Below are 23343 nucleotides of genomic sequence, written 5' to 3' on the forward strand. Positions count from 1 at the left end.
AATACAACCAAATACTCTACAACTTGGTAAATTTTCTTGTTCCATTGGAAAAAAATGTTTAATTACCAGAAATTTAGCAAGTAAAATTGGACAATCCAAAAAGAGCTTACACAGTTTTCCTCAAAAGCAGCAGAAAAAGCAAACTTGATGCATACAATAACACTGGCACTAGTTTCTTAAATCTACCATATTGGAAACCAGTTTCCCAAATAATTCTCCAATTATTAAAATAAGGGGGGAAAAAACAAGTAGCCTTTGAACTAAAATAAAAGAAATATAAACTACATTGTTTCATAAACTCAGTCAATTCTGACTCAAAAACAAAAAACCGAAGATGCAGATCTTATTTTTTAATGTTTATTTATTTTGGGGTGGGGGGGGAGACAGAGAATCCCAGTCAGGTTCCATGCTGTCAGCACAGAGACCAATAAGGAGCTCGAACTCAGAAACTGTGAGATCATGACTTGAGCAGAAATCAAGAATCAGACACTCAACCAATAGAGCCACCCAGATGCCCCCGAATTTTATTTTGCATCTTGTTTATAAATTTTTATCTCTATTTTTCATTATGCTGCTTTGTTGATACAAAAATTCAAAATCTATTTCACCTCTTCCTGTTTAGGCATCTTATTTTCAGCATCATTACTCTACTCAGACAGGAAACACACGCAAAATTCTTACTGGACTCAGACACCATAATTTCCTGCCAATATTCCTCTTTTCATATATTATACATGTTGTTTATATTCTTCATCTTAAAAGTAATACAAACTGTGGCCCATTATATTCTTCCAAGATAGCTACAATGGGAGATTCCATCCCATTGTATCTCTTCTTATAATGAGATGTTGATATTCCTCCCTTTAAGTGGTGTGGTCTATGTCTACCCCCTCCTCTGAACACAGGTGGGCCTTACTGACTACTTCAACCAACAGAAAAAAGCAGATTTAAGACTATGTGACTTCCAAAACTAAGTCAAATATGCCATCCAACTTCACCTTGTTCTCCTGGGATGCTCTCTCTTGGAACCTAGCCACCATGCTGTGAGGAAGCCAAGCAGCCAAAATGAAAGGTCATGTGTAGGTGTTCTGGCCAAGAGCCCAGGCTGAGGTCCCTGCCAATAGCCAGCGTTAACCACCAGACACATGAGTGTGCAAGCCTTCAAACGATTCCACTGCCCAGTCAATCAAGCCACCCCACCCTTCCAGCTACTCCACCTCAGGCTACATATTAACCGAGACAAACTGTCCCCCCCAAGTAAGTCTTGACCAAATTACAGAAACATAATCAAAATAAATGCTGTGGTATGTTTTGAACCACTAAGTAAACAATAGATAACATAAGCTCATAAATAAAATTTGAAAAATGCACAAAAAGAGGAAGAAGAAAACCTTTAATTACACTAAGTTTCACCACTGTTAACATTTTGACACATATTTTACCATCAAGAAAATATTTTGCCCCACTCACCTAAGATTTCAAATGCTTTATTTTTACTGGAATAAAGGGCCAAGTTTTAAAGGTAGTCAACTGTTTGTATCTAACTAGAAATAGGAAGAGAAAACATTACAGTCATTCTACTTTTCTCCTCTTTACTCTTTCACATACCTGTCCTTAGTGAGGTATCTGAGGATGGCTGGTACACCAATATTCCAATCTATGGATGTGAATCAAGACCTTGGGTTGCAACAGCAGCTGTACTGGACCTCCTCCCTGGAAGAAGTTGCTGAAGCCCCAAATCTGAAATTTTTAAGGAAAGAAAATACTAAATATAAACATTTCCTTTCAATCACTTATAATTCCATCTCCACAACTAAATGGGTGCTGGCAGAGTAGGTTAAGATTACATGTAAGTGAACACACAGGTTTCACTAAAAGTGGAGTAATGCGGATTCAAGATCCAGCTCTACTTCTTACTAGATATATGATCTTACTGAAAGAACGAATTAGGGCACCTGGGTGGCTCGGTTGAATGTCCGACTTTGGCTCAGGTCATGATCTCCCGGTTCGTGAGTTTGAGCCCCACATTGGGCTCTGTGCTGACAGCTGGGAGCCTGGAGCCTGCTTCGGATTCTGTGTCTCCCTCCCTCCCTCCCTCTCTCTCTCTCTCTGCCCCTCCCTTGCTCACACACTCTCTCTCAAAAACAAACTTAAAAAAAAAAGAATAAATTCTCTGTGCCTAAGTCCCACCCTGTAATGAAGACTGTGGTGACTGGATCAAAATCTTGGGCTAGGAGTTAGAAGATCTGGGTTCTAAACTCAGTTATCATTCTGCCTTGCTGTAAGAATTTTGATACTTCTCTGGGTTCAGATATACCATCTCTAAAAGGAGAGGGTTGTTTTAGATAATGGTTCCTGAAATCTAATCCTTAAACAGATGCCAGCCATGACTAAAAAATGGGTGTAAAGTTACCAACTGTGCTTACTCTGAGATTGTCTTTCCTATTTTTTGTTATTAAAATGGTTTCTTTTATGAGATGATGTGATAGACAGTAGTATAGTTTTTTAAATGTCTTGAAGAGTCAAAATCAAAAGCCTATAGCCCTATGTAAACAATATAGAATTCTTTTTAGAAATTCTTGTATGTATGCAACTTACATGAGCTCTAAAACCCCCTCTACTTCTAACATTCCACATATTTACTATTCAACTAGCATTTTTTAGGTACCTAAAATGTGACAGACACTCTACCAGTTGCTGGGGAAGCCCCAAAATAAATAAGATTAGTCCCTGCTCCTAAAAATCTCCCAATCTAATAGGGAAATAGACACATAAACCTCAAATACAATTTAACATGCTAAGTTTTGTAATAGAGGCTTTACACCTTGCAACATACAAGAGGTAAAACAGCGGAATGAATGAATTTTTAAATTAAGTAGGATTTTTTAAATTATTACTTAAGATTTTATTTGCAGGGGGTGGGGGCACCTGGCTGGCGCAGTCAGAAGAGCATTCAACTCTTGATCTCAAGGTTGTGAGTTCAAGCCCCACATTGGGTGCAGAGATTACTTAAATAAATAAAACTTTAAAAAATGAGATTTTATTTTTTTAAGTAATCTCTACACCCAATGTGGGGCTTGAATTCACAACCCTAAGATCAAGAGTCACACACTCCACCAACTGAGCCAGCCAGGTGCCCCAAATTAAGTGGGATTTTAGAGCTTTATAATTGTATGAGAATTACTCAACTTCTTTAAATCTCAATTTCCTTACTTGCAAAACAGGAATGATTACAGATAACACAGAGTTGTGGTAAATAGATAAAATGAAAAAACAAAGGACAATCCACCCAAAAATTTGGTTTATATACTTTCCAGAAGACAAATTAAAAATGTATCATATATTAATGACCTGGCACAAAAGGGATTATTTACAACACTGATTTACACTCAGAGGTACCTTTGTACACTAACTTCTAAACATCTGAAGGCTTACAACCAAGTTTGCTCCATTTATATTCCTAGCACCTAGTACAATTCCTTAATAATGGCAAGTATTAATAAATAGTTTATTAGAAAAAAAGGACTGAATGAACGAATGGCTTTTTTAAAAAAACAGGAACTAAAGTTATAATAGCTGAAAGTAAAAATTCTTAAGTTTTCATTCAAAACTAATTTTAAGTGTGTATTTTAAGTACCCAGACCTGTCATATTAGAACCTGGATATGCAGGCCTGTTTTAAAAAGCAAAACAGGGGTGCCTAGATGGCTCAGTCGGTTGAGCATCCAACGCTTGATTTTGGCTCAGGTCATGAATCTTAGGGTTATGGGATCAAGTCCTGTGTCAGGCTCTGCACTAACAGGTTGGGGTCTACTTAGGATTCTCTCTCCCCTTCTCTCTCTCTGCCCCTGCCCCACTTGCATGCACACACGCACAGGTGCACACACACACACACACACACAGGTGCACACTCTCTCTCTCTCAAAAATAAATAAACTGGAAGGAAGGAAGGAAGGAAGGAAGGAAAGAAAGAAAGAAAGAAAGAAAAAGAACTCCCAGGTTGGTTTATGTTCCAAGTAGCTGTCCCTAGAGGAACGGATCAGAGAAAGAAACTTAAGCACAGCATTTAAGCTTTATTCAGACCTGGAAGACAAAAATCTGACATACTTCCCACAAAGAACATGCCTATGGAAAAAAACTACAGTATCTATTTAAAAAAACAACAACAAAACACTTTTTACTTTTTTTTTTTTACTAGAATTGCTATGCCAATTACAGTGATCATAAAGAGGAAACCTTCCCAATTACAAATTAAGACCTCCTACTCAAAACTTAACTCATAAATTCTGTTTATCCAACTAAATATTTACTTTCATCATACCCGAAGATCCTCCTTTCACTTCCCAGTATCTGTTCAAAGGTGTTAGACCCAATCACCATCCAATCTCAATTCTGAATGACTTTCAAAAAATGGGTGATTACCTCCTTAATATCATATCCCTTCTTAATATGTAACCACTAACAGCTCTCATAACTACATTTTGCCAAGGCCAAGTGTGATGTGCTACTCACAACTCCAAGCCTGTGCTGCATGGCTCCAAACCATTCTTCTCCAAGTAGTAGCATGCTATTCTCTTCTCTTAATTACATACGAATTCCTTGTACTCAAAATGTGGTTCACCAACTGGTACCATCTCAGTCCCTACCTTATACCTACTAAACAGGTTCTGCATTTTAACATGAACGTCAGGTGATTCATAAAAGAAAATTTTGAGAGGCACTGTACTAATTCAGGGTCCCTTCCTCCTGCCTTACAGTTTTTGAATTGCGATTTGCCATATAAGGAAAGAGATCCTTTTTCTTTTGAGCATATTAAGACCCACCAGGGGTGCCTGGGTGGCTCAGTTGGTTGAGCGTCTGACTTCGGCTCAGGTCATGATCTCACGGTTTGTGGGTTCAAGCCCCGCGTCGGGGTCTGTGCTGACAGCTCAGAGCCTGGAGCCTGCTTCCGATTCTGTGTCTCCCTCTCTGCCCCTCCCCAGCTTGCATTCTGTCTCTCTCTCTCTCTCTCTCAAAAGTAAATAAAACATTAAAAAAAAAAAAAAAGACCCACCAAAATGAAGTGAGGAATCTTTAAATAAGATTACACAGTTTCTTCACAACCTTCTTTTCATAAAAGACTGTAAGTTTTATGAAGCCAGAGACTTCACTGTATCCTCAAGACTAAAACAGTACCAGGTAAATATTTGTAGAAGAAACAAAATAGACAACAGATGATCCCTAAGGTCCTCTGACTTTTAAATCTTTGGCTCTTCCATTTGCCATGTAAACAAAATTCTATCTAAGGAAAGGGAAGCTAAAAGATTATCTAAATTTACAAAATAAAAAATATGCCACCTTAAATGACTTGGTCACAAGGTCACAAAGCAGGTTCACTATTAAGTTCATAAAGCTCAAAAACATTTTTATAATATCTTTTTTTTTTTTTTTTAAGTTTTAACTTATCCATTTTAAGTAATCTCTACACCCATCATGGGGCTTAACCTCACGACTCCAAGATCGAGAGTCACATGCTCCGGGGTGCCTAGGTGGGTCAGTAGGTTAAGCATCCAACTTCGGCTCAGGTCATCATCTCGCAGATCTCGATGTGGGGTTTAGGCCCCACATCGGGCTCTCTGCTGACAGCTCAGAGCCTGGAACCTGCTTTGGAATCTGTGTCTCCCTCTCTCTCTGCCCCTCCCCCACTCATGCTCTCTCTCAGGAGCACACACTCTCTCTCAAAATAAAATAAAACACTTAAAAAAAAAAAGTCACATGCTCTTCGAACTGAGCCAGCCAGGCACCCCGGTATCATTGTATTATAAATATTAATATATTTTATAATTATATTTTAGGTCAAATGACAATACTTCCTCTACATGTAAACTATCATCCAAGTAGCTAGCAAAACTCAAATATCCAGAAAAGTTGTACACTCAAGGGTTTAAGGAAACCTAAAATGTACACATTGTTGCAAAGTATCTGTACATAAAAACTGAAGATTTCATAGTATGATTAGTTTCTTTAAAGCCAGAAGTAAAGTGCTTCCAATCTTTACTGCACTTTAAGTTTAAATAGAGGAAAGAAACAAAAGGGATAGAAAAAAATAAAAATAAAGAAAAAAAAAAAATAGGGACCAGATATGGCAACCGGATAGAGAAGTGATCAGAGGTAAATAGCAATCAAAAGTCTCAAGGAACGTGATTTAGGGACTTAGAAAAGGAAAAATGACTATAAAAGCAAAAAGCAGAGTATCAGTTGAACCAACATCCATTTCAGGAACTTCTAACACATAGTGCAAGAAATTTTGGGAGCAAGTAAATTCTAGAATATCTCTGGGGTTGGGGTGCCTGGCTGGCTCAGTTGGTAGAGCACCTGACTCTTGATCTGAGGATCATAAGTTGAAGCTTCACATTAGGCATGGAACCTACTTAAAAAAAAAGAGAGAGAGAGAATGTTTTTTAATTTTTATTTTAGAGAGAAAGAGCGCAAATGGGGGAGACGGGCAGAGGGAGAGAGAATTCCAAGCAGGCTCCACGCTCAGCACACAGCCCATCACGGGGCTCAATCCCAGACCCTGAGATCATGACCCCAGCCAAAAATCAAGAGTGAGAGTCTCAACTGACTAAGCCACCCAGGTGCCCAGGGAGAGTCTGTTTTTAGAATATCTCTGGGATCCAGGCACCTGGTGGCTCAGTCGGTTAAGTGTCTAACTCTCAATATCGGCTCAGGTCACAATTTCACCCTTGTGGGATAAAGCCCTGTGTGGGATTCCACCCTGGGTGTGGAGCCTCCTTGGGATTCTCTCCCTTTCTCTTTGCTTCTCCCCTGCTCATGCTTTCCCTCTCTCTTGCTGTCTCTCAAAATAAATAAATAAACTTTTTTAATGTTTGTTTGTTTGTTTGTTTTTTTTTTGAGAGGGAGAGAGAGACAGAGCACGAGCAGGGGAGGAGGAGAGAGAGGGAGACACAGAGGCTGAAGTAGGATCCAGGTTCTGAGCTGTCAGCACAAAGCCCAACATGGGGCCCAGATTCATGAACTGCAAGATCATGACCTGAGCAGAAGTCAGCTGCCCAACCGACTGAGCCACCAAGTCAACCCAAAACAAATAAATAAACTTTTAAGAAAATGTTTAGAATATCTCTTGGGTTGGTGGATCATTTCTCCCATCTACCATAGCCTACATAACTAAATTAATAAGGAACAAGGAAATACATCCCTAACCTCTTCAGAGATCACTAAAAAGCAAATTAGGTTCAATATGTACTTTGTTTTCTATGGCAAGCACAGGTCTAGAAAGTTTTCATTAATCTCTATGAAGATTTTCATTAAAAACAAAAAAAAAATTAAGTTTTGATTCCTCACCTACCTTCTACACCTCATTTTCCCTATTTATGATATTAGATTTAGTCCAAAACATAGATATAATCAGTTCATGCAGAGATTTCTATTTCTAAAAGACATTTTCTAGAAATCTATTATATGCAAAACAAACAAAAAACAACAAAAAAAAACCCCATAAATGTTAAATTAGGGTGAGGAAAGACCACCAGAACAAGGTACCAAAGTAGAAATCATAGACTGACTATAAAAATGTAAAACAGGGCTGCCTGGGTGGCTCAGTCAGTTGAGAGTCCGACTTTGGCTCAGGTCATTATCTCACCGTTCGTGGGTTTGAGCCTCACAGCAGGCTCTGTGCTGACAGCTCAGAGCCTGGAGCCTGATTTGGATTCTGTGTCTCCCTTTCTGTCTCTCCCTGACTCACGCTCTGTCTCCCTCTGTCTCTCAAAAATAAATAAACGTTAAAAAAAAAAATTTTTTTTTTTAATGTAAAACATCTATGAGTGCCTGGCTGGCTCAGTTGGAAGAGCATGCAACTCTTGATCTAGGGGTCCTGAGTTTGAGCCCCACAGTGGGTGCAGAGATTACAATCAATCAATCAATAAATAAATAAATAACTTTATTTTAGATGTAAAACATCTACACTGCAAAAGTCATCATGAAGGAAAGTTAAGACATGAATGACAAATTAGTAAAGTATCCACAATATAAAACAGAGATTTAATGCCCTTAATGTATAAACAGCTCCTATAAATTAATAAAACAACATGGGTAGAAACACATGAAAATATAACTTACGAAAGAAGAAATAAAATCATAAGCACAAGATGTAAATTTCATTAGTAAGAGACACAAATTATCATTTCAGATTGACAAATACTAAAAATATCAGTAAGATCCATACTGTTCTATAAGGTATGTGTTATAATCATATAACACATCAGTAAGATGTGAATCAGTAAGATCCATAAGTGTTCTATAAGGCATATAAAATCTGGCACTCCTATTCACTACTATTGAGATTCTACCTATCAACAGTTTATCATTGTAAGAGCTTTCAAGAAAATAAAGACATTTCAAAATATGCCCATCCTTTGACCCAACAGTCCCACTTGTAAAAAATGTATTCTAGGGATGTAAAATGTAAAAAATCCCATTCTAGGGATGCCTGGGTGGCTTAGTCAGTTGAGAGCCTGACTTCAGCTCAGGTCATGATCTCACAGTTCATGGGTTCGAGTCCCACATTGGGCTCTGTGCTGACAACTCAGAGCCTTGAGTCGGCTTCAGATTCTGTCTCCCTCTCTCCCTGCCCCTCCCCCCTCTCAAAAATAAACAAACATTAAAAAAATTTATTCTAAGTAAATGGATGTGTTTAAATATATATGTACAGAAGAGCCATTGCACACGCCCAGCACGTAGCCAGTGTTCAATTAGTATCTGATGAATAAATAGTACTGTTGAATGATCATAGCATTGTTCATAATAGCAAAACTGTTACCATTACAGAAGTATCTAATAAACCATGATATATCCATACATTGAAATCCTATACAGCCATTAAAAATGATAATGCAGGGGCGGGCGCCTGGGTGGCTCAGTCGATTAAGCATCTGACTCTTGATTTCAGCTCAGGTCATATCTTGTAGTCAGTGAGTTTGAACTCCGGGTCGGGCTCTGCGCTGATAATGCGGACCTGCTTGGGACTCTCGCTCTCTTTCCCTCTCTGCCCCTCCCTGCCTTGTGTGCACACATGCACACTCTTTCTCTCTCTCTCAAAATAAACTTAAAAAAAATTTTAATGATAATGCAGATCTATAATTATTAATTAGGGAAAAAAACAGTAAACCATATGGTGGTTCCTCAGAAAAAGTAAACACATAATTACCACATGATCCAGCAATTCCATTTCCAGGTATATAACCAATAGAATTGAAAGAAGGGACTCAGATATTTTTTACAGCAAAGTTCATAGCAGCATTGTTTATAATAGCCAAAAGATGGAAACAACCTAAATGCCCACTGAAAGATTAAATGATAAGCAAAATGTGGCATATACATACAATGGAATATTATTCAGCCTTAAAAAACAATGTTCTGACACATGCTACACCATGGATGAACCTTGAAAACATATGCTAAGTGAAATAAAACCAGATACAAAAGGACAAATATTGTATGATTGCATGTTTTTGAGATATACAAAACAGTGAAATTCAGACAGGAAGGTAGAATGGTTGTTGCCATGGGCTGGGGGAAGGGGAGAACAAGCTGTTACTGTTTAATGTGTACAGAGTTTCAGTTTAGAAAGATAAAGTTCTAGAGATGGATAGTGGTGACGGCTGCACAATAATGTGAATGTACTGAATGCCACTGAACTGTACATTCTGAAATAGTTACAACGAAAAAAATTATAACGTGGTTAAAATAGTAAATTTTATGTTATGTATATTTTATTACAATAAAAAATTATAATGAAAACAATAACACATCTTCTAGACTGGAATAAACACTGTTTATTATTTTTGAGTTGTAGTCATAAAAAGTGAGATTAAAAAAATGCATTACTTTGGTTATTTCTGTTCTATTATTATTATTCAGTATCCCCTACACAAGTCATCAAGAATAGTACCAAATGCACACCTGTCAGAATGACTAAAATCAACAACACAAGAAACAACAGGTGTCGGCAAGGATGTGGAGAAAAAGGAACACATGTGCACTGTTAGTGGGAATGCAAACCGCTATGGCCACTGTGGAACACAATACGGAGGTTCTCCAAAAAGTTAAAAGTAGAACTACCCTACCATCCAGTAATCTCACTACTAGGTATTTACCCTAAGACTACAAGAACACTAATTCAAAGGGATACATGCACCCTATGTTTATAGCAGGATTATTCACAATAGCCAAGATGTGGAAGCAGCCCAAGTGTCCATTGATTGATGACTGGATAAAGAAGATGTGTGTGTGTGTGTGTGTGTGTGTGTGTGTGTGTGTGTGTGTGTGTGTCATGGAATACTATTCAGCCATAAAAAGAATGAAATCTTGCCATTTGCAACAACATGGATGGAGCTGGAGAGTATAAGGCTAAGCAAAATAAGTCAGAGAAAGACAAATACCATATTTCATTATATGGACTCTAAGAAACAAAACAAACAAGGGAAAAAGAGAGAAATCAAGAAACAGATTCTTAATTATAGAGAACATACTGATGGTTATCAGAAAGGAGGGGGGTGGAAGATGGGTTACATAGGTGACAGAGATTAGAGAGTGCACTTGTCATGATGAGCACAGGATGAGGTATGGAACTGTTGAATCATTATACTGTACACCTGAAACTAATATAACACTGTACATTAACTGGAATTAAATTAAAAACCTAAATATAAAAAAAATAGTACCAAATGTAAATATTCTTCATCTGAAGTTCAAAGCATAGCTCTGTAAATTACAGTTCACATACCTATTCTAAATAATAAGACACTAAATCAGAGTTAAAACATGTAGCTTCTGTGCTTTTTACAAGTTACTTAAGATGAAAGTCAAATAAATTCCCATGTAAACTAACTCTCATCCTCTTCAGCAAAAAATCAAGCTACCTAGAATATAGCAAAGAACTCCAGTAAGAGGAAAGATCTCAAGTATCTGCATATGCACATTAGAAAATCACCAGAAAACTGAAGAATAAACTACCGAGATGTGATCCTTTGAGAATACACAGCTTATGGTCAAAATAAGCAGAAAGAAGGGCCAAGTTGGACATCAAAGTAAACATCAAGAATAGAAAGCTCCAACCAATCCCATCTTGCCCCTTGCATCCTCTGAGAATGGTCTGACTCTGGTATAACTCACATATTTGATTAGGGCATACCTAAGTAATTTATTCCATAAAGGAGTGAAAGGTATGTAAGGGGTGAATCCAAATTTAGTCCTATCTGAAACTTTATTGAGCTCAAGTACCAGAAGTTTCCAGGTGTGGGAGCAGTGCTCTGCTTATCCAGGTGCACTCTCACCTCATGAGATGCTGCCCTCTGGCACACTCTATAGGCAAAGTTAAGTCAAGTCAACACACTGCTCTCCACAAGAAACCAAGACACATATTTTAAACTGTGAAAACATTTGGGTCACAATTAGCACTTAAAGAGGACGAGAAAAGTAGGGGCACCAGGATGGCTCAGTTGGTTACACATCCAACTTCGGCGCAGGTCATGATCTCGCGGTTCGTGGGTTGGAGCCCCCACATCAGGCTCTGGGCTGACAGCTCAGCCCAAAGCCTGCTTCAGATTCTGTGTCTCCCTCTCTCTGCCCCTCCCCCACTCACACTCTGTGTGTCTCTCTCTCAAGAAGAATTAAACATTTTTTTTAAATTTTTTTAAAGAGAGAAAGAGGGGGGCCTGGGTGGCTCAGTCAATTGAGCATCCGACTTCGGCTCGGGTCATGATCTCGCGGTCCGTGAGTTCGAGCACCGCGTCGGGCTCTGTGCTGACAGCTCAGAGCCTGGAGCCTGTTTCGGATTCTGTGTCTCCCTCTCTCTCTGCCCCTCCCCTATTCACGCTCTGTCTCTCTCTGTCTCAAAAATAAATAAACGTTAAAAAAAAAAAAATTAAAGAGAGAGAGAGAAGTAAAATGGAAGAGATGAGTGCATCACCTATATTAAGGATGAATACCAATCTCATTTTTCTTTCAACTCTGTGTATGGGGGGCAGGTCACCATATCAAAAATGTTTAAATTCACTGCTGTAAGGAAATGCTTGTATGTTTACACCTGAAGACAAGCAAAAATATGTGTGCAATACCAACAAAATGGAAATAAAACAAATGTCCATCTTTAGAAGAAAAGATAAATTGTGGTACAGTCTTACAACGAATACATATATCTGAGAAAATGAATCATGGTTACACACACTGATATGAATGAATCTTAAAAACAGAATACTGAGGTGTGCCTGGGTGTCTTAGCTGGTTAAGTGTCTGGCTCTTGATTTTGGCTCAGGTCATGATCTCACAGTTCGTGGGTTTGAGCCTCACATCGGGCTCTGTGCTGACAGTGCGGAGCCTGCTTGGGATTCCCTCTCTGTCTCTGTCTCTGTCTCTCTCTCTTTCAAAATAAACTTAAAAAAAAATACTGATTAGCCAAAGCAAATAAAAATATATACGTAGTATATGTATACATGTGCAACATGGTTCCATTTTTACATCTAAAAAATAGGCAATACTAAACAATATAGTTTTGAAATACATACAAATGCAGTAAACTTAAAGGAAGGGAATAATAAAACCAAAATAAATTTCTGAATAGTTTCATCCCCAGTGGAGAGGCAGGTGAGTGGAAATCAAGGAGAAATATACCAACAATATTGGTGATGTTCTATTCCTTAACCTGGGTGATGAGTTCACAGCTATTGGTTTTATTACACGCTTCATTACTTACATACACAGTACCATATTCTTGTCTGCGTATTAAATACTTCATAATGGGAAGGGAAAACAGAAAAGGAAAAGAGAGGGGAAGGAAAAAGAAGGATGGACACCTATAACATAGGTCAACATGCACCTCCTATCTCTCCCTGGGCAGGCAATGTAAAGTCCCATTAAATATAAGCTTTGTTCTGGGAATGCCAGCTGGTGCAGCCACTCTGGAAAACAGTATGGAGGTTCCTCAAAAAACTAAAAATAGAACTACTCTACAACCCAGCCATTGCACTACTAGGCATTTATCCATGGGACACAGGTGTGCCGTTTCGAAGGGACACATGCACCCCCATGTTTATAGCAGCACTATCAACAATGGCCAAAGCTTGGGAAAAGCCCAAATGCCCATCAATGGATGAATGGATAAAGAAGATGTGGTAAATACATACAATGGAATATTACTCAGCAATCAAAAAGAATGAAATCTTGCCATTTACAACTACATGGATGGAACTGGAGGGTATTATGCTAAGTGAAATTAGTCAGAGAAAGACAAAAATCATATGACTTCACTCATATGAGGACTTTAAGAGACAAAACAGATGAACATAAGGGAAGGGAAACAAAAATAATATAAAAACAGGGAGGGGGACAAAACAGAAGAGATTCTGAAATATAGAGAGCAAAGAAAGCATTGCTGGAGGGGTTGTGGGAGGGGGGATGGGCTAAATGGGTAAGGGGCATTAAGGAATCTACTCCTGAAATCATTGTTTCACTATATGCTAACTAATTTGGATGTAAATTTTAAAAAATAAAAAATCAAATTAAAAAAAATATATAAGCTTCATCCAGAAACCCCACTAAAACATAAGATTTTTTTTTAAGAGCACAAACCTGAAATGAAGGCAATTTTTCTATCCTCAGTTTAAAAAAAAAATTTTTTAACGTTTATTTATTTTTGAGACACAGAGAGAGACAGAGCATGAACAGGGGAGGGGCAGAGAAAGAGGGAGACACAGAATCGGAAGCAGGCTCCAGGCTCTGAGCCATCAGCCCAGAGCCCGACACGGGGCTCGAACTCATGGACCGCGAGATCGTGACCTGAGCTGAAGTAGGATGCTCAACCGACTGAGCCACCCAGGCGCCCCTCTATCCTCAGTTTTTAAAAATTAAGATGATACCTGATGTAATATAAGAAAAAGGAAAGTAACTTAAAATAATACATTATAATATGTAAACGCTCAGGTATAACCATCCTAGATTTCATATTATTAAGGAAATAGACACTGGCACATATACACAGAAATGCCATGCACACGACATCTACAAAGTAGACTGACACAAATGAGTTGTACTGGAAAATCAGATGCCAAAAGGGGCAATGCCATCGGTAATACGATTTTCCAAAACAGTTAACAACTCATTAAAGTTCTGAACAAAACAAAGTACAATGTAAGACTAAGTAGTTGCATTCCTGGAAAATTTAGTGTCTATTAAAACCATACAAAATACTACTTTGTTAAATGTGTTTAAATGTGTTTAAATGTGGGGTGCCTGGGTGGCCCAGGCTCTTAAGTATCTGACTTCCACTCAGGTCATGATCTCACAGTTCGTGAATTCAAGCCCCATGTCTGGCTCCGTGCTGACAGCTCAGAGCCTGGAGCCTGCTTTGATTCTGTGTCTCCCTCTCTCTCTCTATGCTCCTTCCTCACTTGCGCTCTCTCTCAAAAATAAACATTAAAAACAATGTGTTTGTTTTTTTATTTGGTTTGGTGCAAAAAGGTGATTTTATTAAAGCAAGAGGACAGGACCCATGGGCAGAAAGCTGCAAAAAAACCTTTTTTAATGTGTTTAAATGCATAACAGAATTAACATCAGATAAGTGCAAACAGGTTTTTCACCTACAAGATCTGGGAAAAAGTTCAAAAATCATGCAGAACTGTCTCCAACATTGTAAAATATATGGCATTTTTGGCTCCTGCTCATTGAATGCCAATAATATATACCCACCCCACCTTCATTACTGTGGCAACCAAAAGTGCACCTTCAAAAATTCAAACATTCATAGGGGTACTGACCCCATTGAAAACCAGTGACTACAAGAAAGGATAAGTCCCAGTGTGGCCTCCATATAGCCTTTATTTTCATGACACCATAAAGCTGAATGTAATGATAAAGCCTACCCAATTTCTAACTTTGGCAAAGAAGAAATCCTCGTACAGCGAAGAAATTTACTATTGGAGAAAGTATAAAGGCAGATTAAAACACAAGGATACTTACCCTAAATGAAACTGATACATTAAACCAAAGGTTGGCAATTTTTTCACCCATGTGACATCAATCTTTGAGGGCAGTGTTATTTTGCTAAAATATAACAAATGTCCCAATTGAAAAGCACTGTAACACTCAAAACATGTTATAGTTTACAGAGCATTATTTAATTTGAATCTTTATAGCAATTCTATGAGACAGATACCATTATTCTTTTTATATTACTTATAAGGAGAACAACAAAAAAAGGTCAAAGTCACAGAGCTGGTAAACTGAGAGACAGGACTTCAAGTCCTCAGATTTCAAATCCTGTGTTCTTTCCATCAAACTATACTGCTTCACAAAGATTCAATATGGCAATACAGATAAAAAGAAACTCACTAGGATACCTAGGTGGCTCAGTCGGTTGAGCATCCAACCTCGGCTCAGGTCATGACCTCACGATTCATGAGCTGGAGCCCCACATTGGACTCTGTGCTGACAGCAAGGAGCACGCTTGGGATTCTCTCTCTCCTTCTCTCTGCCCCTCCCCACCTTGTGCTGTCTCTCTCTCTCTCTCTCTCTCTCTTTCTCAAAATAAATAAATTTAAAAAAAAAACAACTCATCAGTCAATACAACAGAAATGTTAACAGCAAAAGATCAATATAAAATCTCGATGTATTTTGATATATCACAGACAGTTGTACTACCCACAGTGGTTATTTCTGAATATGAGAAATTTTTAAAGATTTTTAAGTAATCTCTACACCCAACATGGAGTTCAAATTTATAATTCCAAGATCAAGAGTCACAGGGGTGCCTGCGTGGCTCAGTCAATTAAGCGTCCAACTCTTGATTTCAGCTCAGATCATAATTTCACAGTTCATGGGATCAAGCCCTGCATCAGGTTCTGTGCTGTCAGATTCTCTCTCTCCCTCTCTCTCTGCCCCTCCCCCGCTCATATGCGCCTGCACCCTCTAATAAATAAATATTTTTTTTTAAAGAGTTGGGGTGCCTGGGTGGCTCAGTCGGTTGAGCAGCTGACTACAGCTCAGGTCATGATCTTGTGGTCTGTGAGTTCAAGCCCCGCGTTGGGCTCTGTCCTGAGAGCTCAGAGCCTGGAGCCTGCTTCCAATTCTATGTCTCCCTTTCTCTCTGCCCCTTCTCTGATTGCTCTCAGTGTCTCTCTCTCTCTCTCTCTCTCTCTCTCTCTCTCAAAAATAATGAACAAGAAAAAATTTAAAAAAAAAAAGCAAGAGTTGCATGCTCCACTGACTAAGCCAGCCAGACACCCCAGAAAAAAGTAAAATTTTAGCAATTACCATGATATATAGTATGTAATTACTTCCTAACATCGAAAAGGTTCTGGATCGCAATTTTAATCAATCTTCTACTTAATCCAATGTTCCAGAACCACACCATTGATTCTGAGAGTTAAAGGGTTAACAATGTATTTTTTTTTAAAACCTTACCATTTGGGGAGAAATGCATAACCATTAAAAACTTTATAAAATCTCGGCTTAACCACAGCACCTCTAACGTAGATACTAGATCAGTCCTTTCAGAATAAATTCTCTGAAGTTCATTTGAGGACAACAAAATGATGAGATGGCATATTGAATTAGTGCTCATTCATGACTGGTAGATTACTTTAAAACTCTAAATAGTATTGTGCTATGCTTCTTAATTGATAATACACTTTCATAGATCCAAACACTCATGTGCACACAATAGTTTACAATATAAGACAAAAATAAAAGCAAAGGCATACTCAGAGTTTGATGTAAAAGGAAAAAGGAAGTAGTATATCTTATTATTTCAACTGAAGTAATAAGGAAGATCATTTATCAGCAAGCACAATCTTCTTAGACTCATCTCTAAAGGGCAGAATAATATAGTCTTCCTAAAAAGTAACAGACAATAATCTACAAGACTCAACTCTCCACTAAATTGAATCCAAAACCCAAGAATAATAATTTGGCATTTCTATTTTATGTCTTTTAATGTTTATTTATTTTGAGAGAGAGAGAAAGAGAGAGTACATGTGTGGAGAGGGGGGTGCAGAGAGAGAGAGGGAGAGAGAGAATCCCAAGCAGGCCCCATACTCAGCATGGAGCTTGATGCAGGGCTTGATCCCACAACTGTGAGATCACAACCTAAACCAATATCAAGAGTTGAAGGCTTAACCAACTGAGCCACCCAGGAACCCCTTGACATTTCTTTTTTTTTTTTTTTTTTTTTATGTTTTTATTTATTTTTGAGACACAGAGTGTGAGCAGGGGAGGAGCAGAGAGAGACAGAGAGGGAGACACAGAATCCAAAGCAGGCTCCAGGTTCTAAGCTGTCAGCACAGAGCCCAACGTGGGGCTTGAACTCATGAGGAGAGAGATCATGACCTGAGCCAAAGTCAGAAGCTTAACCAGGTGAGCCACCCAGGTGCCCCTTGAATTTCTATTTTAAAAGAAACAATTTCTTTTCATCTATACTTCTAAATTCATGGGTAAAGTTTGAGTAGGGTGAAGACTTCAGGTAGTGAAAATATGCAAGCATATTAGTTATAAACTACACACATGCTGTCTTATAACATACTTTTTAAGATTTTATTTTTAAGTAATTTCTAGACCCAAACATGGAGCTTGAACTTACAACCCCAAGATCAAGAGTCACATACTCTACAGACTGAGCCAGCCAGGAGCACCTGCCTTATATTTTATCTCACCATTTTGTTACTCTTTCCCAAAGAAGAGTTATACTCAGTCATAACTATGATTGTTTAAGCCAAAAACTCTACCTCAAACAAAACCCTAATTTTCTCCCTCATACACACTATTACTTCCCTTTTCCTGACTTGAAATTCACTCCATTACAGCTTCCATAATCTCTGTGGTATCTATACATACTGCACTGACTTTTTTTATTAGTAGCTAATGGAAAATATATGCAATAGAACTTAATATCAATCGTTTGAATATTTTTAAATGCCAGCACAAATACAAGGAATTAAGCACTTAAGCACTTTATTATATTGAAAAAAATTGCAATTCATCTTGAAAAACCTCAAATTCAAAGTTGCTAAGACACACATTAAAATTAGATTTAAATGTCTTACCCAAAAGCCTCAAAACATGCCATAATCCCCAGACATATTTGCAGAAATTTCAAATACTGATTGACCAGTGTTTTGGGGTCATTATACATATAGATATGGATATGGAAATGGATATAGATATAGATATCTGTCTAAACACAGAAACCAAAAAGGAATTACAGGACTTACTTGAAAATTTAAGAGCTACCATATATAAAGGACTTATATAGGCTAGGCATTGTTCACAGAATTCAGATACAGTATGTATATAATCTCATTTCATCAGCATAAAAAACAAGAGGTAATGGCTATAATTCAAATTCCGTTTTTATTTTTTTAATATTTATTTTTGAGAGAGCAACAGAGTGCGAGCAGGGGAGAGCCAGAAAAGGTGGGCGTCGGGGGGTGCATAGAATCCAAAGCAGGATCCAGGCTCCCAGCTGTCAGCACAAAGCAGGACACAGGGCTCAAACCCACGAGCGGTGAGATCATGACCTGAGCTGAACTTGGACGCTCAACTGACTGAGCCACCCGGGAGCCCCTATAATTCCAATTTTAAATTTTTTTTTTCAACGTTTATTTATTTTTGGGACAGAGAGAGACAGAGCATGAACGGGGGAGGGGCAGAGAGAGAGGGAGACACAGAATCGGAAACAGGCTCCAGGCTCCGAGCCATCAGCCCAGAGCCTGATGCGGGGCTCGAACTCACGGACCGCGAGATCGTGACCTGGCTGAAGTCGGACGCTTAACCGACTGCGCCACCCAGGCGCCCCTAATTCCAATTTTAAAGATGAAAAACTGTGACTTTGAAAGATTAAAAAGGTTTCTACGTGGTGCAGTAACTTCACCCAAATAACAATATACAAAATATGTTAAATACATAAATAAACAATGCATAAATAGCTCAAAAAATAACATACATCTCTCTCAAGCAGCACTAAGAAACATAAATGCAAATTGGCAAGCAGTGCTAAAGCCACGAACCCACTAGGGTCCTAGTCCAGAAACGGTGGCAGCTGGAAGTTTGGCTTCCCTGGGGAACAGGGACTAAAAGTGCTCCATATAAGACAGAGGGTTTATCAGAGCTAAGCCAGAGCAAGGGCTGGGGTAGGGCTCCCTCATAAAGAAAACTTGGGGTGCCTGGCTGGTTCAGTCAGTGGAGCATGCGACTCTTGAGCTCAGGGTTGTGAGTTCAAGCCCCCCAATGGATACAGAGATTACTTAAAAATAAAATCTTTAAAAAAAAAAAAAAGACTACAACTTGCCAACTCTGCCTGGAGGTATGGTTTATACTAAATCACTCCAATGAAGGTTGCAGGACACAGACCCAGCTTCAAAACCAAAAAAGTAACCAGGCCACCTGCTAGCTCTGTGACTAGATCTGCAATATCCACACTATCACCAATACCTCTGAAGGGCAAGAACTCTAAACCCGGTTCTAGAATTGGGGTCCACAGGCAAGCATAAAATTTCTATACAAGGAGGGAGCATTGTATAATGTATAGGATTGTCTAATAACTATATCGTGCACCTGAAATTAATATAACACTGTATGTCAACCATACTTCAATAATAAAAACTTAAAGAAAATAATAGAAAATAATTAAATTATACTTTCCTTTAAAAAAAGAAGACAAATCTGTTATATTCTGGACATTCCATTCTCCATTTCCTGAATGTGTAACTAATTAAGACTTTCTGGTGCTTCCTCATACCCATGGGTATTTGTAAGATAAATCCTCATTACTTAAAATAACCAGAAAAAACCTACCACTTAATAATCATGATAATCTGAAAAGGTTTTTTTTTTAATGCAATAAAGTTACAAAAACCTATTTCTAACTGGTAGCCTTTGACAACTCCAAAACTAAAGCATACAGGTTGCCACAACTAAAGAAAAGTGTCTTTATAACTAAACTTGTTGATTATGTCTAAGCAAACTTTAAGTGATGCAGGATCTCAAATTTAGCCTTCCTATTATCAACCAGACACAGTCCTATTATCAACCAGACACAGGACTTTCCTACCACTAGGAAGGGAGTGGTTTCCAGCTTTAGGATGACACAATTGAAAGGTTCCGAAAAGGAATTAAAAATAGTCTCTAGAAGGAATAACTCAGAATAAAAAGTGTGTTTTAGTAAAACAAACATCAAATTAGTAATCCGTTACTTAAATTCTAGACCTACCTCTGTCACTAACTAGTTGTGTGACTTTGGCTAACCTAACTTAGGCTTCAGGTTCTTTTTCCCTACTAATTCTAACATTATAACATTCTTTAAAACACCTGACAGGAATGTTTGCTCCACATAAACAAATTCCAAATTTTCATGTTTTCTAAAGTTTCAAAGAACTTTACAAGTGCTAATGATGCCTATCACTCTCTCCTCCCAAAAAAGTCACATAAGTAGAATCTAAAACATTTCCTTGAGGGGCGCCTGGGTGGCTCAGTCAGCTAAGTGTCCGACTTCGACTCAGGTCATGATCTCACAGTTCGTGAGTTCGAGCCCTGCATCGGCTCTATGCTGACAACTCAGAGCCTGGAAGCTGCTTCGGATTCTGTGTCTCCCTCTCTCTGCCCCATCCCCACTCATGCTCTGTCTCTCTCTGTCTTAAAAATAAATAAAACATTAAAAAACATTTTTTTAAACATTTCCTTGAGAGTTTTCCAAAGTACTTTAATATTTTTTAATGTTTATTTATTTATTTTGAGGGAGAGAGAGAGAGCACATGCATGCACATAGGGTCAGAGAAAGAGGGGGAGAGAGAATCCCAAGCAGGCTCCACACTGTCAGCAAGGAGTCCAACGTGGGGCTTGATCTCACAAACCATGAGATCATGACCTGAACCAAAATCAAGAGTTGAATGCAACCGACTGGAGTTACCCAGGCACCCTGAAATTCAGTTGTTTTTTTTGATGTTTGTTTATTTTTTTTTTAATTTTTTTTCAATGTTTTTATTTATTTTTGGGACAGAGAGAGACAGAGCATGAACAGGGGAGGGGCAGAGAGAGAGGGAGACACAGAATCGGAAACAGGCTCCAGGCTCTGAGCCATCAGCCCAGAGCCCGACGCGGGGCTCAAACTCACGGACCGCGAGATCGTGACCTGGCTGAAGTCGGACGCTCAACCGACTGCGCCACCCAGGCGCCCCGATGTTTGTTTATTTTTGAGTAAGCAAGAGAGAGAGAGACAGCACGCAAGTTGGGGAGGGGCAGAGTGAGAGGGAGACGGAGAATCTGAAACAGGCTGCAGGCTGTCAGCACAGAGCCAGACATGGGATTCAAACTCACCAAATGTGAGATCATGACCTGAGCCGAAGTTGGAGACTTAACCAACTGAGCCACCCAGGCACCCCCTGAAATTCACTTTCAAGTGTATACTTCTGAGTTTGAAAAATATATACAGTCATATAACCGTCACCACAATCAAGATACAGAACAGATATAGGCAATGTAATACTTCCCAAAAAAATTCTCGCATGCCCCCCACTCCCTGGCAACCACAGTTTTCTGTCCCTTTAGCTTCACTAATTCCAAAATATCTTAAAATAGAATCATACAGTATGTGGCCTTTTACGTCTGGCTTCTTTCACTCAGCATAATGCATTTGATATCCACCTATGCTGCTGTATGCACTACCAAATAGTATTCCACTGTACAGAGGTACCAGAGTTGATCAATTCACAGTTGAAGTACATTTGAATTTGTTTCCAGTTTGGGGCATTAGCACAGACGTTTCTGCTTGACTGTAAGTTTTCCTTTCACTTGAGTCCTAGGAGTGGAACTACTAGATCACTACAGTACGTGTGTGTTTAACTGTATATGAGTACCTGCCAAACTGTTTTCTAAAAAGACTGTACCAGCAATGAATAAGAGGTTTCTGGGTTTTTGGTTTTTTTTTTTTTTTTTTAAGTTTTTATTTTGAGAGAGAGAAAGAGAAAGAGAGAGAGAGAGAGAACACACAAGGGAGCACAAGCTGGGGAAGGGCAGAGAGGAGAGAGAGAATTCCAGGTAGGCTCCATGAGACCAGCACAGAGCCCGACATGGGGCTTGAACTCACAAACTATTGAGGTTGTGACCTGAGCCAAAATCAAGAGTCAGACACCTAACCAACTGAACCACCCAGGTACCCCTGAATAAGAGCTTTTTAATGGTTTTAAGGAAAAATAAATTTATATCTTATGTTACAAATTTCATAGAAAGATCCCACATAGATCCAGATATTTATCAGAGGAAATTTTCCTGTGTGCTATATATATGTAGAAAGCAGTTAACAAAGGATGTTGATTTGATAAATATTCACATTTATCAAATAGATATTTTTTAATAGGCTTTAAAATGTCATGTTTGAAATCATACTCAGGTCGTGATCTGACCGTTTGTGAGTTCAAGCCCCACATCGGGCTCTGCAGCAAGAGCTCGGGGCCTGCTTGCAATTCGTTCTTTCTTTCTTTCTCTTCCTCTCTCTCTGCTCCTCCCCCATTTGTGCTCTCTCTCTAGATGAATAAATAAACTTAAAAAAAAAAAAAGATGCTCAACCAACTGAGCCACCCAGGTGCCCCCAAATAAATGTTGGTTTTAATGAGACCACCTACTTATGAAACCCTCCACTTCCACTTTCTCCCTATCATTCTCCTGGTTTCACTTGTCTTTTTTATCCAATACAGATTTCACAGTTCAATTACTGCTTGCACCCAATTTAATGTTTCCCACGTCTCCTTCACACTCTCCTACCAAAACTCCTGTTAACCTTCTCTATGACCAAAACAGAGCAGCCAAATAGTGACAAAAATCACATATCCACTTAGACTGATTACTGTCCTAAATTCACAATTAACAACTTCAACCACAGCAATATTACTCTAAAAGCTCTCTGTAGTGGCTGTTGTATAACTTGTCCTCAATCCTTAAACATTTCACCCCTCCTCTCCATTTCTCCTGCTCCTTAGTTTACAATACTTTTATTAAGAAAATAGAAGCCATCAGATGAAAGCTCCCTATTTTTCCACAACCAAATCTATAACATACCCCCCCCCAAACTGAACCAGTCATCTTCTTTTCCCCTACTTTAAAATGAGTATCTCTGATTACTATTAAATGGCCACTGAAGTTTGCTCTTTGTAGTATCTTTCACTTAAAGATTTCCTTCCTTTCATAATTCACTCTGGTATCATCAATTGTTCCTCCTCTACAAGATCATTCTCATTTTCATGTAAACATGTACCATTACCTCCCATAGTTACAGGGTTTTTTTACGAGTACCCCATCATTCCCT

The 23343-nt window shown here is 38.6% G+C and overlaps 1 protein-coding gene across 11 annotated transcripts in view; it reads right to left on the reverse strand.

Moving 5' to 3' along the window:
- The window catches only part of NUMB (NUMB endocytic adaptor protein), a 201720-nt gene that overhangs the window by 157104 nt on the left and 21273 nt on the right, over nt 1–23343 (reverse strand). For 4 of the 11 annotated variants that reach the window (XM_047862209.1, XM_047862206.1, XM_047862207.1 and 1 more), the window contains exon 2: nt 1609–1740. The exons of the other annotated variants lie outside the window; for them this stretch is intronic. The gene's annotated coding sequence lies outside the window, so the exon portion shown is untranslated. The remainder of the gene's footprint in view (nt 1–1608; nt 1741–23343) is intronic. 11 annotated transcript variants of the gene reach the window in all.

This window comes from Prionailurus viverrinus, chromosome B3 (assembly GCF_022837055.1).
Source record: "Prionailurus viverrinus isolate Anna chromosome B3, UM_Priviv_1.0, whole genome shotgun sequence".
NCBI classification, from domain to species: Eukaryota; Metazoa; Chordata; class Mammalia; order Carnivora; family Felidae; genus Prionailurus; species Prionailurus viverrinus.